Source organism: Leptonychotes weddellii, chromosome 4, assembly GCF_054177405.1.
Source record: "Leptonychotes weddellii isolate Sample4059 chromosome 4, ASM5417740v2, whole genome shotgun sequence".
In the NCBI taxonomy this organism is placed as follows: Eukaryota; Metazoa; Chordata; class Mammalia; order Carnivora; family Phocidae; genus Leptonychotes; species Leptonychotes weddellii.
Window position 1 is genome coordinate 117,554,987 of NC_138372.1, and position 18,896 is coordinate 117,573,882.

Genomic DNA, 18,896 nt, shown 5'->3' on the forward strand with positions numbered 1-18,896 from the left:
AGGCCAAATGAAAAGCATACAAAATGAAATAAATTCCACGATATCAGTTACTATTAAAAAAATTAGATCAAGGGGCGCCTGGGTGGCTCAGTCGTTAAGCGTCTGCCTTCGGCTCAGGTCATGATCCCAGGGTCCTGGGATCGAGTCCCACATCGGGCTCCCTGCTTTGCGGGAAGCCTGCTTCTCCCTCTCCCACTCCCCCTGCTTGTGTTCCTGCTCTTGCTATGTCTCTCTCTGTCAAAAAAATAAATAAAATCTTTAAAAAAAAAAAAAATAGATCAAGTTCTTTAAAAGGTAAAGAAACTTAAATAGATGGTGAATATATATAGATATGAGGTTTTTAAAAGATCTAACTAAAACATAAAAGCACAGGAAGATTCAAAGGCAAAGGACAAAAAAGGATACCAGGCCACAAGAAAGTGGACATAGTTTACTAGTATCAATTAAAACCAACTTTAAGGCCAAAAATACTAACAGAGATAAAGAAGAAATCTAGACAGTGATAAAAGGTTCAATTCACCAAAAGCACAGAACTTGTATATACCCAACTCAGCCTCAAAAACAGATAAGCAAAGGAAATTAATCTACCTTAATAACAGGAAATTTTATTAATATATCTCAAAGTAATGGACAAATCAATCAGACAAAAAAGCCTGCAAACTACTTTTGAGACTCCCTTGTAGGTTCTGCCAACAGGAAGCAGTGGGAAAAAAAAATTTTTTAAGAAAAAATGCCATTCCCCATCCCCTGGTTCTGATAATGCCTCCTGCTGAAGGTGTCTCCTATTGAAGTCAAGGGCAGGTAGTGGGTTTCTACCAATAGCAGTAACTTTCTGAGTAGCTCCAGCCGCTCAGCAACAAGTGCAAGCTCTTTGGTTCCAGCCATTAAGTAGTACAACTCCCAGATCTTTTGAAAACAAACCTCCTTTTTGTTCTTCTCAAACACTCTCCCCTCCCTTTTGTGGTTCTAGTCCTAACCACACCCTTGTAACCAATTACCTGCATTAAATCTCTGCCTTAAAATATCTAGAGCAGTTATTATTTTCCTATCTGTTCACTGATCAATAGAGCATTTTAAAAACACTGCCACTAATAACTAGAGAAGAAAAGTTTTTCAAGCATTTATAAAACATTTATAAGAAATGACCACTGTTAAGCCATAAAATCTACTTCACAAGTTTCCAAGAACTGTATGACACAAATCACATCCTCTGACAATGCAGTTACGTTAGAAATAGCAAAAAGAACTAAGAGAAAATATATACACTTGGAAATTTTAATATTTTATTTATTAGAGAGAGAGAGAGCACAAGCAGGGAGAGCGGCAGGCAGAGGGAGAAGCAGGCTCCCTGCTGAGTAAGGAGCCTGAAGCGGGACTCGATTCCAGGACCCTGGGACCATGACCTAAGCCAAAAGCAGACGCTTAACCAACTGAGCCACCCAGGCATCCCTACACTTGGAAATTTTAAAACATACTTTTATTTTATTTTATTTTTTTTAAAGATTTTATTTATTCATTTGAGACACAGAGACACAGAGAGAGAGAGAGCATGAGCAGTGGGAGAGGCAGAGAGAGAGGGAGAAGCAGGCTCCCCGCTGAGCCAGGAGCCCGATGTGGGGCTCGATCCCAGGACCCCGGGATCATGACCTGAGCCGAAGGCAGACGCTTAACCATCTGAGCCACCCAGGCGCCCCTTTAAAACATACTTTTAAACAATTCAATGATCAAAGACGAAATCATAGTAGAGACCAAATATATTCAGAAATTATCATCAAAATATTACCTATAAAACCTACACATCATCAAAATGGATTAAACATCAAAGTCAGAAAAATTCAGAGTATGATTTCATTTATTTAATCTTCAAAAAAGCAAAACAATATACTGTTTAAAGTAAACCTACAAGGGGGGCACCTGGATGGTGCAGTCAGTCTAAGCAACTGACTCTTGGTTTGGACTCAGGTCATATCTCATGGGTCAGGAGATTGAGCCACCACCACTCTGTACTCCCTGTGGAATATAGCTAAAAGTGTACTTAACATAAACTAAATTATAGTTTTAAATGTTTAGAGCAATGGCTCTTAAACTTTTTGGTTTTAGAAGCCTTTTATACTTAAACAAATTTTTTAGTACCCCAAAGAGCTTTTGCTAATCTGTGGCAAATACACATATTGATACTTACTGTATTAGAAATTTGAACTGTGAAATTTTAGTCTGTTAATTCATTTATAAATAAAAATAAACACTGCTTAATAACATACAAGTATTTTATGAAAATAACTATTTCTGATACAAAAACTATTAAGAATAGCATTATTTTACATTTTTGCAAATTTCTTTTAATATCTGGCTTAAGAAAAGACATCTAGACTTGCAAGATGGCAGGACTAACCCTAGTGGGTATCAAGATTTCATCGTAAACTGTGAAATATGGACATATATAGACCAAATGGGACAGGAGAGAGAGAGCACAGAAGCCGACCTATACTATTTGGAAATTTGATTGGTGACCAAACAGGAAAAGCTCTTAGTAAATGGGACTGAGACAAATCGGGTAGGAAGTAAGTATGTAAGTAAGTACGTAAGTACGTAAGTAAGTAAGTAAATAAATAAATAAATAATATTCCTGCCTCAAACCGTAAGAATTAAAAGACTTACATGTGAAAGGTTAAACCATAAGACTTTTTGGAAGACAACATTTTAGGACAAAATTTAGGTAAATTTCATGAGCTCAGTCAGAGTAGAAAAGGATTTCTTAGTAAGAACAAAAGGAAAACACTGACAAATTTTCTTTGGGGTTCATCAAGATACCATGAAAGTGAAAAAACAAATCTGCAACTGGGAAAAGAATTTAGCCATACAAAAGAACTGTAAATCAATAAAGGACAAATGAATCAAAAACAATCAACAGGCATTTCATACAAGAGGAAACACAAATGGTCCATAAACAAATAGTATTTGACCTATTAATCAAGGAAATGTAAAATAGAACCACAATGAGATACCACCTACAAAAATTAACTCAGACAAGAATATGTGGTATCACTGGGACTCCTGTACTACCAGCAAAAACATAAACTGATTTAACCACTTCTGACATTTGGTAAAACCGAACAAAGACATGGTACAACCCATCAAGTCCACTCTTAGATATATACCTTAAAGAAAACCATGCACATGTGCACCAGGAAAGAGGTATATTTAAAGCAGCACTGTTCCTAATAGGAGTAAAATAATGATAGACTTTATAACATAGAATACTACTTAACCTTAAAAATGTACTACACATCATCAAAATGGATTAAACATCAAAGTCAGAAAAACTCAGAGTATGATTTCATTTATTTAATCTTCAAAAAAGCAAAACAATATACTGTTTAAAGTAAACCTACAAGGGGGGCACCTGGATGGTGCAGTCAGTCTAAGCAACTGACTCTTGGTTTGGACTCAGGTCATATCTCATGGGTCAGGAGATTGAGCCACTACCACTCTGTACTTCCTGTGGAATCTGCTTGGGATTCTCTCCCTTTCTCTCTGCCCCTCTCACTCTCTAGAATAAATAAATACATATATACTTTAAAAAAAAAAAAAAAAGTAAATCAGGGCGCCTGAGTGGCTCAGTCGTTAAGTGTCTGCCTTCAGCTAAGGTCATGATCCCAGGGTCCTGGGATCGAGCCCCACATCGGGCTCCCTGCTCCATGGGAAGCCTGCTTCTCCCTCTCCCACTCCCCCAGCTTGTGTTCCCTCTCCCTCTGTGTTTCTGTCAAGTAAAAAAATAAAATCTTGAAAAAAAAAAAAAGGTAAATCTACAAAGAAAAATTGGCAATAAAAACCAGAGAAGAAATTTACTCAGAGGAAGAGTAATGAGGTACAACTAGAAGGGGCAGATAGGAGGCTTTTCCTATTAAAAAAGAGTAACTCTAACAATGGTTTGGCAGATGTACTGGAGAAATTAAGACAGAATGAAGGCCAGGAAGTCAGACTGAAAACTACTAGAAAAGAGTTGGGACATAACTAGCGAACAACCACAGCAATCAAAGGACTAAATAATTAGGATGCAGAATGGACTGGATTTAGTGGTAACTAGATGGGAGGAGGAAGAAAGAGAAGAAATGAGAATGACTAGAAGATGTTAGTTTGGATGGATGGTGGTGCTATTAATCTGAAAGAAATACAGTAAGAGAAACAGGCAGGGATAGCTGATCTTTGTCTATGTGAGGCTGGAGGCAGCTGAGATTAAATTCAGTTTTGAACCCGTAGAATTCAAGCTTTTTGTGAACATTAAGAGCGACAGATGAAAACAAGTTAATCAACCAGAGCTGAAGCATAGCTGTTCCTTTTAAATGAGGCTCTTTAGGCTGGGTATGATCTCTATCATGAACCCAATGTATGTATCACACATACTTTATATAATCCACCTTGGCTTCATTCAGGAGGCAATAAGTTTACAACCCCAGAATCAAACCTGAATTTCTCAAGCTAGTTCAGAAGTTATCTATCTGGTGTTTTGAAAATTACCACTCCAAACAAAATACTTAAGTTACCCAGAAACACTGACTCCAAATGAAGTAAAATACAGTTCTGAGTCTACTTTATCTCCTCAATCACTACATTTCTTGCTGTAGATGAAAAGCTGTCATCAGCATTAAGCCTCATTGAGATGAGGTCTTAACTTTGGAAGAATATTTAAATTTGGGTTTTTTCCCCACTGTAGAGGTAGAGTTCAAAATTTTTTACCTTCCAGATTTGCCAGGCTGGGCTACCTTCACTGACTTTGGTAAGTGTTAATAAAGAAGTTACTCAGGAAAATAAAATGTCATAAAGCATGAAACATGCTGTGTAGTGGAAAAAGCACATTATAGCCAGGTTTTGGCACACATCAAGCCTTAAATAAACATGCTGAATAAAATGACCGATAATACTGTCCTCAAAGAGTGGAAAGTTTGGTTTGACCTACAATTCAAACTGCAGATCTATCATTAAGAAACAAGAATTAGGGTTTAGGATAATAGGATCTGTCACTTATTTGTTCAAAATGTAAGCAAAGCACAAACCTTAAGAGTATAAGTTAGAATATGCTGTAAAAGATATATTTAATTGAAAAAAATCAATACCTGCTTTCCAGGTACATATGTAACTTTGAATAATCATCTTTATCTTAATTTCTGCATAATTAAATATCTACCTCAGACTATTAACAGGATAGAATGAGATCTTACAACAGATAAAACATTATTTTGAAAAGTTTATTATTATTTTTTTAAAGATTTTATTTATTTGACAGAGAAAAGTTTAAAGTTCAAAATAAACACACTAAAGTAGCATGAAAATTCAAAGATGGCAATAAAGAAAAAAATAAGATGGTAAATAAAAAGAAATAAAGATGACTATGCTAAAATTATGAGTTTTCCCTAACCAACTTTATTAAAGAGCAAATAAAAACATGCATCAGCTTCTTTTGCTTTGGGGAAGTGTGTTTAAATAACAAACCAGCTTTTCTCTCAGCTGCAATCTATAAAATTAGCCCCAAATGTTCTCTAAAATTTATTAATGGAAAGCTTCCTCTTAGCAAAAAATACGAAACATGCAAAGAATGCAAACTACCAAATTTTTAGACAACTAAAAGGGGGAAAAAAAAATCCCACTCTCCCTATAGTCAATCTCTGGTCCCTTACTTAATTCCCAAAGGAGATTCTCTTCCCTTCAAAATCTTCCCATCCCTCTCTCTCTGGACCTTATCAAGTCATCCAGGATCTTGTTCTTATAATTAATATTTTGACTTCTAGTAACTTCACTCTTTCCCATTCCATAACCCCTTCCCTTTGGTCAACAACTGGATCTCTCCTAGCTTTAAAATAAGCAAAAAGTTGGGGCGCCTGGGTGGCTCAGTCGTTAAGCGGCTGCCTTCGGCTCAGGTCATGATCCCAGGGTCCTGGGATCGAGCCCCACATTGGGCTCCCTGCTCGGCGGAGAGCCTGCTTCTCCCTCTCCCTCTGTCTGCTGCTCTGCCTACTGTGCTCTCTCTGTGTTAAACAAATAAATAAAAATCTTTAAAAAAAAAAAAAAGCAAAAAGTCATCCTTTATCGTCTATCTCTATCCATTTCCTCCTTTCCTTTCTCTGTCCCAACTCCTTGAACTCAGCCAACATTCACTGCCTTTATTTCCCCTCTAAAAATTCACTTAAGCTTCAACCCCTCAAAGCCTCAAGGTTCAATGCCACTTGCTTATTAAATCTACTGGGGCTCAGCGTGCCTGGCTGGTTCAGTTGGTAGAGCATATGACTCTTGATCTCAGGGTCATGAATTCAAGCCCCACGTCGGGCATGGGATTCTTATTTTGGTGACTTATCACTCATTACTTATAATCTTCCGTGTGAAAAGCTTTACCTCCTTTGATTCTGTTATACAAAACTTGGCTCCATTCCTATTTCTGCTATACTTCTTATGTCTTACTTACTGGTCCCTCTTTTTGTAGGTACCCCTAAAGCAAAGTAATTGTCTACCATTTTTGGTGAGCTTCTTCCCTACGACTTTAAATTCACTGCCATCAAGTATTTCAAGAGCTAGAAAACACTGAATTCTATCAGACTTAGTAACACTATTCTTGAAAACTTATTCTAAAGAATAATTTAAAATTGAAGGTGGAGGGGGTGCAGTGCACATGAAAGCTTAGCTTATAAGGGGAAAGAAAATGGAAACAGAAATATGACTAATGAGACTGATGTCAGAACAAACACGGACACAACTCTCTATACCAAAAGACAGCTTTCAGGGCCTTTACCTTTTAAGTTTTATGACTAATAAGATTTTAGAAGATTCTTTTTAAGCTGCAAATTTGATGGATCTTAGTTGGAGAGATCCTTCCTTCTTATAGATTTAATCCCAAAGGAACAGACATCCGATGATTTGTAATTTACTGAACATAACTGTTAGAAATTCTTCTAATACATGTATTTTTAAAAATGTATTGCATTCTTATTGCGATTTTTACCATCCTGAGCTCAACATTTTCCAGGGAACATAAAATCTATTGTAATGGAACTCATCTTGGACAGATAAAATTGATAATAAAGACAATTTCTTTGAGACCATTTCTTTTCTGTCAAGTAGAATTATCTAAAAAGTATGAATTCCAAATACTTAAGTTAGGGAGGACATTTCGCAAATTACAGTACACCTTAAGTACCATAAACCTAGCCAAGTTAAGTTACCTCACCTTTGGGCCCATTTTTTTTCATTAAAAAAAAGTTAGATTAAATGATCTCTAAATTTCCTTTTAATTTAAAAGTCCCAGAACCCAGGTTATTCTACTTGTTTTCACAAATTAAAGCTACGTGCAGCTTTCTCTAGACTGTTCAGTCTGATTCAATCATATTTACCTACAATTAGTTTTCTGTAGTTTTACAGTGATGTATATATTCTCATTAAAGTTTTAAGCACTTCTCTATATTACCTTGTAAATTCTCTATGATATTATAATATGTTCATCTAATGTGAACACAGTGTAACTTCTATATATCCATATCTCTACATAACCACAATGGTTTAAAACGTTCCCCAAAACTAAATACAGCAGTCCCCCCTTATCTGAGGAGGATACATTACAAGACCCCTTGTGATGTCTGAAACCACAGACAGTACTGATATATACTGTTTTTTCCTATACATACACACCGATGATAAAGTTTAATTTATAAATTAAGCACAGTAAGAGATTAACAACAATAACTAGTAATAAAATACAGCAACTATAACAATACACTGCAATAAAAGTTATGTGAATGTTGTCTCTCTCTCTCTCAAAATACCTTATTATACTGAACTCACCCTCCTTGTGATGATGTGAGATGATAAATTGCCTACATGATGAGATGAAGTGAGAAGAACAATGTAGCATTGTGACCCAGCATTAAAGTATTATTGACCTTCTAATGAAGATATGTCAGAAGGAGGATCAATATGTGAAAAGGAGGACTGTCTGCTTCTGGACCAAAGAAGCGAAAATGCAGATAAAGAGGCAACTACTGTATAAAGAGCTGTTTTTAGTACAAACGTTTTTAGTTAACCAAATGAACAAATCACTACTATGAAACCAAACAGGTTCATAATTCATGTTATCAGTACCTTTTATCTTATCTAAAGCAAGTAAATTTCCATTTTTAATTAAAAATAGTATTGAGGGGAAAAAGCTACTCAGTATAAACCATTTTTCTTCCTCCCCTTGTTACCCTTTACCCATTTAAACATCCACAAAGTATGATGCCTTTCTAAGCACTATTTACAAAGATTTCCATCAGCAGGAATAAAATCATAAAGTGAACTACTAACCTTAAGATTCCAGGTTAGTTACTTTGTCAAACCCAAATACCCATTTATTTTGGGTTTTTTTTTTAAAGATTTTACTTATTTGAGAGAGAGAATGAGAGACAGCACAAGAGGGAAGAGGGTCAGAGGGAGAAGCAGACTCCCTGCTGAGCAGGGAGCCTGATGCGGGGCTCGATCCAGGGACTCCAGGATCATGACCTGAGCCGAAGGCAGTCGCTTAACCAACTGAGCCACCCAGGCGCCCCCCAAATACCCATTTAATGAAAAGACAGTTTGTGCAACTTTTTTATTACACTGAAGGTACACAATTGTTTGCTTTCTTCCTCAGCATGCTCAGTTATGCTATCCTGTGATTTTAGGGATTTATTCCAATTATTTCTCTTGACAATGGCAGATAGAAACTTTTACAAGATTAGACTCATTAACTTTAGCAAATAAGAATCAAAAAAGAAAAAAAGGAAAGAAAATAAAAATGACTTTTAATTCTTACAGGAAGATTTTTAACACAAAGAATATGGCAATGTGCTTAAGACCATGCTTAAAGTAGATGACGGAGTATCTCATATATGTGTACATATACAGAAATGATCAAAATAAAAGTAGTTCTTTTTTTCATAAGTTTCAATTTATGTTTTATTAAAGACATTAATGTTACAAAAAGCTACTATTTTAATAAAGATCAAGTTCAAATTTCTAAGTCATCTTTAGGGGAAAAAAAGATTTTATTTTAGGGGCAACTGGGTGGCTCAGTCAGTTAAGCGTCCCACTCTTGATTTCAGCTCAGGTCATGATCTCAGGGTTGTAAGATTGAGCCCTACGTCGGGCACTGTGCTGGGTGTAGAGCCTGCTTAAGATTCTCTCCCTCCTTCTACCTTTGCCCCTCTCCCCCAGCCACCCATCCCTCTCTAAAAAAATAAATAAATCTGGGCGGGGGGGGAGATTTTTAAGTAATCTCTACACCCAATGAACTCACAACCCCAAGATCAAGAGCTGCACACTCCACTGACTGAGACAGCCAAGCACCCAGAATGCTGTAAAAATAACAATTTTTGCTTATAAATTTATACATAGTTGAGCCTCAGTTGTCAAAAATAGCCACAATGTAACTCTGAGATTCTAAGACTATCTATCTTTAGCATGCTTCTTTTACTCCACGCAAACTCAGAAGTCAACAACTTCTCCGGGGCCCCTGGGTGGCTCAGTTTGTTAAGCGACTGCCTTCGGCTCAGGTCATGATCCTGGAGTCCCTGGATCGAGTCCTGCATTGGGCTCCCTGCTCGGCAGGGAGTCTGCTTCTCCCTCTGACCCTCCCCCATCTCGTGCTCTCTCTCTCTGTCTCATTCTCTCTCTCAAATAAATAAATAAAATCTTTTAAAAAAAAAAAAAGAAGTCAACAACTTCTGTAACATTAGTATGTAAACTTTCTGGAAATACAAGGCCATTGAGATTTTGATTAAAACAACTTGGGGGCATCTGGCTGGCTCAGCTTGGAAGAGCACGAGACTCTTGATCTCAGGGTCGTTGAGTTCAAGGCCACCATGGGTGTGAAGTACTTAAAACACACACGCACACACACACAAATAAAACAACAACTCGTTTTTTTCCGGAGAGTAACACAAAACAGTCTATTTGAATAATAAAGAGAATATAAAATGTATTTACACTGTTTCATCCTAATAATAAGAAATACGAAAAGTATAAATGATTGATTTATATAATCAATTTTGGCAACCTATGTTTAGGAAATTATCAATTTACCTTTAATTTTTTTTCAGTTACAAAACTAGAGCTGAATTTTATCTTATTTTTTTGCTACTTTATGAATGTAAAATAAGATAATAAAAAACATTAACAACATATTTTAAATTAAAAAATCTGCTTTCTGTCAAAAGCAGGTACAAAAATGTAATTTTAGAATAGGTGCTGAAAAAAGAGAGAGAAGCAGTACCTATTCGCATCACTTTTGCTGTTTAGAATCACGGATAATCCTTTCCAAGCCATCACCATTAACTACCTTAGCTTTCTCTGGTACTTCTATCATTGTCAACACAAACTTCTGAAAACTACAGGCTTGCCAGGATTCAGCCAGACTTCTCTATCATTCAGAGTTGATTTTTGTGTTGGTTTTTTGTTTTGTTTTTGGTAGTAGTATTCTAAACTGACCGATTTCTTCCATACACTTTAAATTGGAAGAATCTGAAGTAAAGCTCTGTCACTATGCAAAAGCTTTAACTATGTTTAAAGATGAAAAGGCTTATCAGAAACCAGTCTGCATTTTAGACATCAACAGATGTTCTATCCTCTGCAACATGTAAAGGAACTAATCACAAACTTCCTATACCAAAACACGCCCACCCTAAACAACCTCACACCTTCACCTCTATAAGCACACACAAACTGGCTATACCCAAACCACACCCAGACACACCCAAAGAATAAAACATCTGGAAAAATAATACAATTTCAGATATGAGAAGTATCCTGAGACACAACATATTTGGGTTCAGGAAGAAAGCAATCACATAATTTTAGTATCAATGACGCAAGATCTAAGATTATCTGCTGTCAAGACAAGGGTGTGGAGGGACGCCTGGCGGCTCATCAGTTAAGTGTCTGCCTTCAGCTCAGGTCATGATCCCAGGGTCCTGGGATCGAGCCCAGCATCAGACTCCTTGCTCAGCGCGGAGCCTGCTTCTCCCTCTGCCTACAGTTCCTCTTGCTTGTGCTCTCGCTCTCTCTCTGACAAATAAATAAATAAAATCTTTAAAAAAAAAAGACAAGGGTGTGGATTGGAAGTCTAATGAGAAAAAAATAGATTTTCACTGAGTTCATAAAGGTCTCTCCAAAGTGAAAGCATTACCAACAAAATATTAATCAAATTGAAAGAGATGCATATAATTAACAGGAAATTTACACCGATTTTAAATTCTGTATACTTTCTCCCATTCAACTCAATTCTTTAGTTTCTATAATGGGACCAGGCAGGACAGAAGCTGAAGCAAAAGATAGACATCAAAGAAATAAGACATACAGCAAGAAATCAATGTTTTCATATCACTTCTGACCTATTTTGAAAAAAAAGCATTTAAGTTTCTGTTCTATTTAAGTAAATAGAATACTCAGAAAACATCTGAGTGCTTACCACCTCTAGTGTACTGCTCTGTGTTAAAACCTAATAAAGACAAAGTACCTTTACAATATATACAAGGCAGAAATGAAAAATACTATAAAAGAGGTAAAAAGTGCTCTGAGTTAAGAAAAAGTATGTATAACTATGAGGACTGAGACTAAGTTTGGTGGATTCATGATGTCAGGTATAAAAGCAAAAGGGCTAACTAAATAACTTGCTAGAAAGGTTTTTTTTTTTTTAATCCCAGAAACAATAAGATGGGGAGCTACCAAACTACCCAGAATTCAAAATGGAAGTCTGATATAAAGGTGACTGAAAAGTAGGGCGCCTGGGAGGCTCAGTCAGTTGAGCATCAAAGTCTTGATTTCAGGGTTGTGAGATCAAGCCTGAGTTGGGCTCTGCCCTAGGCAGCAAGTCAGCTGGGATTTTCTCTCCCTCCATCTCAAAAAAAAAAAAAAGTGACTAAAAAGAACTGCTAAGTTTTCCTAGCAAGTAAGGGTACAACAGAATCTACATGTTTGCAGTAATGTCACTTCAACCAAAGGGGAGGGGAGATAAATCCAGCTCCCAGAATCCTAAACAACCTTGACTCTCAGGGATTTTAATGGACTGATAAAAAGTTCAGTATAGGCCTTAGGATGGGCGATGCAAGGGCTAGCAAGACTAAAAACAAGACTAATATTCCAAGGGTTACTCATTTTAATACAGGGCTCCTAAGATTATTTAAAACAACAACAAAACAACTTGAGATTGTAACTAGTCAAATTCAACTCCAAAGATTCATGACATAAAATTTCTAAGTTTGTCTAGGTACACAATTGGCATTGAACAATCACTCAACTCATAACAGCCTAGAGGACCACACAGCAGCCACATAATGTATTTTGTTCACTAATCCTCTTCCACAGAAGAACTCATAGCAGAACTTTGTGTATAAAATAGCCACCAAACAAGAGAATTCACTAAAAATGATAAAGCTGTCAACATTTGTTCTGATATGTACAGGAAATGGATATAGCTAGCTCGGAATACATATAAACATTTTCAGGCTCAAATTTGGTTCTTAAAGTTCTCTCCAGAGGTATCAACTTTGAAATGTCTACTATCTCCTAAACTCTAAATCTGGTCCATGGAGATGTATTACATCATATCCAATTTACATCATTTGCACACCTAAGTTCCTCCACTATAGTGAAGATCAGTTCTCCACTTAGGCTGTAGGGTACCTGGGTGGCTCAGAGGGTTAACTGTCCAGCTCTTGATTTTGGCTCAGGTCATGATCTCAGGGTGCAGGGATTAAGCCCCCATCAGGCTCTGTGCTCAGCATGGAATCTGCTTGTCCCCCACTCCCTCGGCTCCTCGCCCCCCCAACTGGCTCGCTCCGCATGTGCTCTCTCTCTCTCTCAAGTAAATAATAAATAAAATCTTAAAAACAAAACAAAAAGAATTATCCAGGAGCTGAGAAAAATTCCAATACCCAAGATGCATGCCAGACCAATTAAAATCAGTCTCGGGGGATAGTTTTTTTCCTCTAAAAGCTCCCCAGGTGATTTCAATACAATGCCAAAGTGGAAAACCACTCACTCGAATTGTATGGGTAACTCAAAAAAAACAAGGAGAAAGTACTGATCTACAGTATAAAATGGGGGAAAAAGCAAACAAAAAACCTGGAGGTAGCAAGGACATTATATTTTAAACCAGTTTTAACTTGGTTTCAACACATTTCAAATCAAAAGCAGACTGAAATTTACTTATTTTCTTAGGGGCGGGGGGGAGGGTGCAGAAGGAGAGAGAATCTTGAGCAGGCTCCATGGCCAGTGCAGAGCCCTATGCAGGGCTTAACCTCACAACCCTGAGATCATGACCTAAGCCGAACTCTAGAGTGGGACGTATAACCAACTGAGCCATCCAGGCACCCTGAGGCAGACTGAAATTTAAATCAAAATACAGCCAATTCTCATTATTTACAGTAGTTATGTTATAGACTATTAAGTGACAGCAAATACTAAATTAGCAAATACTGAACAATTGTTCCTAAGGGAAATACAGAGGTATGTTTCTGCATCCTCGGGCCACATTCAACCAATTAATAACCTAGGTTTTCGTGTGTCTGTTTAAAGACTCCTTAATATATGTTGTTGATTCACTAACGTCGAACCCAAGGCTAACAGCACATGCCTGAACAAAGGTTATCTAACACACATATTTTCTACATAAGGTACATTACAGTCTTCTTGCTATTAGGAACACTAGACAGCACTATAATTCTTTGCTTGGAGGCCATTTTAAACAGTGAAATCCCCAAAAGCACCAAAATGCAAAAAACGTGGCACTAATAGACTGAGAAAAGGACACCTGTTTACAGCATGACAGCTAAATCAAGGCAGAGTGTTGTCTTGTTTGACCGCACTTGGGAACATGCACATCTAGCTACTCCAATTTTTCACAGCTCTGCACATGTGTGCAAATCACCACAAAAGCACAATGAGGGTTGATTTTAGGCTTACAAATAAATTATACGAGCAGGCAGATTCACAGATACAGAATCCATGAATACTGAAGTACCAAATCAAGGTAGAAGTATCAAATCAAGGTAGCTCAAACTAATTGTTACAATGAATTCTATGAGGGTTTACACTAAGCAACCTCAAGAACTAAGATGACACCAATATGCTCACCTATGTAATTTTCTCCACTAGAATCCCTAAATTGGATTTCCTAAGAATGTGACAATTTTCCTCACCAAATCTATATTTAAAAAAAAAAACTATATACTCAATTTGCTCAATATATCTTCATGTAGTACAAAAGTAAACAAATCATATGTTACCAACTACCTCTAATCACAAAATGCAGCAATGACTTAAAGAAAAAGTATGATGGTTGAACTAGATGACCTCTAAAAATGCCCTATGGCTCAAAGCTTTTTAAGTCTAAAAACTGAAGTTGGTATGCCAATTTTAATTACTATAAAAGCTGATAGATGAGTAAGTATTCTCAGTAATAGTTTATTACGATCACAATCACATTTCTTAGTAGAAGGCTACAATATAAATTCTTATCTGAAAAACAGCTTAACAGTTCCACTCAACCTAGAAAAATAACTTGAATCCAGCAGGATACTATCAAATCTAATGAGCTCTCAGCTTGGGCCTATGCAAATTCAAAAAGAAAAAAAAACAAAACAAAAAACACAACAAGCTGCTATATTAATGCTATAAAACTAAATATGCCTCATACATAAGTTAATCAAAACGAATCAAAAGCCCAAATGTAAGAGCTAAAGCTGTAACAATCTCAGAAAAATACAGAGCTGTAATAAAGTGTAAAGCTTTATGACCTTGGATTAGATAATGATTTCTTAGATATGACACCAAAAGCATAAATGACAGATGAAAAAAAAACAGATAAATTGGACTTCAACAAAATTAAAAATTTTTGTGCTTTCAAGGACACCATCAAGAATGTGCAAACAACTCACAGGAGAAAATGTTTGCAAATCATTTATCTAATAAGGGGCTTGTATTCAGAATACACAAAAAACTCGATTACAACTCAAAAGACAACTTCAACTTTTAAATGGGCAAAGGATTTGAATAGACATTTCTTCAAGAAATTTACCAATAAATGCAAGATGCTCAACATCCTTAGTCATTAGGGAAATGCAAATCAAAACCACAAGGAGATATCACTTCCCATCCACTAGGAGAGCTATAATAATAAAAAAAAGGACAACAAATATTGGCCAAAATGTGTAGAAACGAACCTTTCCACACTGCTGGTGGGAATGTAAAATGTAAAATACTGCAGCTCTCATGGAAATGTTTGGCAGTTCCATAGAAAGTAAAACACAGAGTTACCAAATGACCCAGCAATTCCGCCACTAGGTATACACTTAAGACAAATTAAAACATGCCCAAATAAAAACATGTACATGAATATTCATAGCGGCATTATTCAGAAAGTAGAAACGATACACTGCCAATTAACTGATGAATGGAAACAGGAAACCACCCAAATGTCAATCGATTGATGAATAAACTGTAGATAGATAACCATAAAATGAACTCATAGCCATAAAAAGGAATTAAGTACTGATAAAAGCTACAACACAACGAACCTCAAAAACATTATGGTAAGAAGCCAGTTATGAAAGACCACATATTGTATGATTCCATTTATATGAAATACCCAGAATAGGCAAACCAACAGAGAAAACAGATCAGTGAATTCTGTGGGGCATGGTCAAGGAATGGGAGTGACTCCAACAGGTAAAGGGTTTCCTCTGGGATGATGAAAATGTTCTGGAATTAGATAGTGATGATGGTTGTAAATATATTAAAAACCACTGAACTGTACACTTTAATAAAAATGGCAAGTTTTATGGCATATGAATTATATTTCAATTAAAGAAAAAACTGAATGTGCCATTTAAAACTGATATAGAAGATTCAAAATACTACTTCGCTAATCCTCTTCAGTATTTGAGAATTAGTCAAGCATACATGCTAATTAGAAACCATACTTCCAAGGTGCCTGGGTGGCTTAGTCCGGTAAGGGTCTGCCTTCAGCTCAGGTCATGATCCCATGGTCCTGGGATTCAGCCCCACAACAGGCTCCCTGCTCAGTGGGGAGTCTGCTTGTCCCCTCTCCCTCCCCCCACTTCATGCTTTCTCATGCTCTCTCAAATAAAATCTTTAAAAAAAAAAAAAAAAAACCTTCCTCTCTCCTTCCTATAGTGTGGAAATAGGAGACATCTCATATGACACAGGATCATATAGGAAATCTGCTTCTTTTCCACTGAAAGCCAATACAGGAGAGGAATCAATCTTTTTTTAAAGATTTTTATTTATTTATTAGAGAGAAATTGAGAGAACAAGTGAAAGGAAGGGCAGAGAGAGAAGCAGATTCCCAGTGGAGCAGGGAGCCAGATGCAGGACCCATCATCCCAGGACCCCGGGATCTTAACCTGAGCTGAAGGCAGATACTTAACCAACTGAGCCACCCAGGCACCAAATGGCTAAGTTTTTGGAAGTCAAAAGCTATGTATGTATTTTGGACTGCTCAGGGGTCAGCACCACTAACCATGCATTACTAAAGGGTCAACTGTATATTCTGAATAAAACAGGGAAGCCACAGAAGCGATACAAGTGAAATAATACAAGGGAACTCAATCCCAGGACCCTGGGATCATGACCTGAGCCAAAAAAAGGCAGATGTTTAACCGACTGAGCCACCCAGATGCCCCGACAATTTTTTTTTTTTTTAAGTATCTGATAGGGGTAGTTCAAAATAACAGGCTTAGAGCATTATAACTCACTAAAACTATAAAGATCCATGACATGAAGTGATCTGCAATTTTACCCCATATGATTGTTTTATTATCCCTATTTTACACCCTGGGTTAAAGAATAGGGTTGTGTAATAGGGTTCTGTTTCTATAAAATATTCTATATTTAAATATTGTATAAAAATATTTTTAGGAAGATGCCAAATCACCTCTACTTTTAAATAAGCTGTGTAATAGGGTTACACAGCTATTAAGTGGCAAAGCTAGAATTCAAACCAAGTTTATCTGAATCCAGAAGCTGTGCTCATTTATTCCTTCAACATTTACTGAGGGCCTATACATGCCAGGTACTGAGTTGTGTTCAGGAGAAATAGTAAATAAATTAATAATGTCAGGGCTATTAAAAATTTAGCAGGGTAAGGGGAATTATAAGTGGCAGGGATGGAAGAGCTATTTTACATTGGGGGTCAAGGAAGGATTCTCTAAGTAACAACATTTGAACAAAGATCTGAGAGAATAAAGGAAGTGAGCCATCCAGATAGATGAAGACTCCAAGCAGGGGAAGTAAGGACAAAGGCCCAGAGGTAGAAATAGCAAGGAGTGTATAGATTAAGTGAGCAGGTTAGGGGGTGGGGGGTGGGGGGGGAGAGGAATGAGATAACACAGTTAAAGCCTTCTATGCCTTAACAGGGACTCTGGATTACAGGTGACCCTTGAACATGGATTTGAAATGCACAGGTCTACTTACATGTGCATTTTTTTTTATATAAATACTATAAATACATTTTCTCTTCCTTATGATGTTCTTAACTTTTTTCTCTAGCTTACTTTATTATAAGAATATAGTATATACTGCATATAACATTCAAAATATGTTAACTATGTTATCAGTAAGGCTTCCAACTAACAGTAGGCTATTGGTGGTTAAGTTTTTTTTTTTTTAATTTTTTTTTTTTTAAGATTTTATTTATTTATTCATGAGAGACAGAGAGAGAGAGAGAGGCAGAGGGAGAAGCAGGCTCCCAAGGAGCAGGGAGCCCGATGTGGGATTCGATCCCAGGACCCTGGGATCATGACCTGAGCCGAAGGCAGACGCCTAACCATCTGAGCCACCCAGGCGCCCAAGTTTTTTTTTTTTTTAAGATTTTATTTGAGAGAGTGTGTGTTTGTGAGAGAGTGAGAGAGCACGAGAGGGGGGAGGGTCAGAGGGAGAAGATGACTCTCCGCTGAACAACTCTCCGCTGAGCGGAGAGCCAGATGCAGGACCCATCATCCCAGGACCCCGGGATCTTAACCTGAGCTGAAGGCAGATACTTAACCAACTGAGCCACCCAGGCACCAAATGGCTAAGTTTTTGGAAGTCAAAAGCTATGTATGTATTTTGGACTGCTCAGGGGTCAGCACCACTAACCATGCATTACTAAAGGGTCAACTGTATATTCTGAATAAAACAGGGAAGCCACAGAAGCGATACAAGTGAAATGACATCAGACTTTTGTTTTGAAAGAATCTAAATAATGCGCTGAGAAAAGACAGTAAGGGAACAAGGGCAGAAGCAGGAAACCAGTTATGAAACTGTTGATATAATCCAGATGAGGGATGACGATGATTTACATCTCGGAGTAATTCGGAAGAAAGGATAAACAGTTCGATTCTGAATATATTTTGAAGGTAAAGCTCGATAGAATTTGCCAATGTTTTCACTAGGGGATGGGATGAAACCAAGGTTTCTGGTTAAACAAATGGATGGATAAAGTTGCCATGTACCAATGTGAGGAAAACTACAAAAAAAAAAAAAAAACAGGTTTGGGAAAAAAAGTCAAAAAAGTAGTTTTAGGGGCACCTGGGTGGCTCAGTCGTTAAATGTCTGCCTTCGGCTCAGGTCTTGATCCCGGGGTCCTGGGATCAAGCCCCGCATCGGGCTCCCTGCTCGGAGGAGAGCGTGCTTCTCCCTCTCCCACTCCCCCTGCTTGAGTTCCCTCCCTCTCTCGCTGTCTCTCTGTGTCAAATGGATAAAATCTTAAAAAAAAAAAAAAAAAGGTAGTTTTATACATGTTTACCTCTCTATTAATTTACTTTTGTCTTAACCACCAACTTAATACCCTAATTTTTGGGCAACATAGATATTTAGTGAAACAGAACCTAAATCCA

General features: G+C 37.2%; 1 protein-coding gene and 1 long non-coding RNA gene across 3 annotated transcripts in view; both read right to left on the minus strand.

The window, feature by feature from the left end:
* UBE2W (ubiquitin conjugating enzyme E2 W) overlaps window positions 1-18,896 on the minus strand; it is an 83,260-nt gene that overhangs the window by 59,270 nt on the left and 5,094 nt on the right. The gene's annotated exons all lie outside the window — the stretch shown is intronic.
* Window positions 11,703-15,027, minus strand: LOC145720917 (uncharacterized). Its single transcript, XR_014144225.1, has 2 exons — window positions 13,658-15,027; window positions 11,703-13,565 (listed from the first exon to the last, which is right to left on the minus strand). It is a non-coding gene; the product is annotated as an uncharacterized LOC145720917 (long non-coding RNA).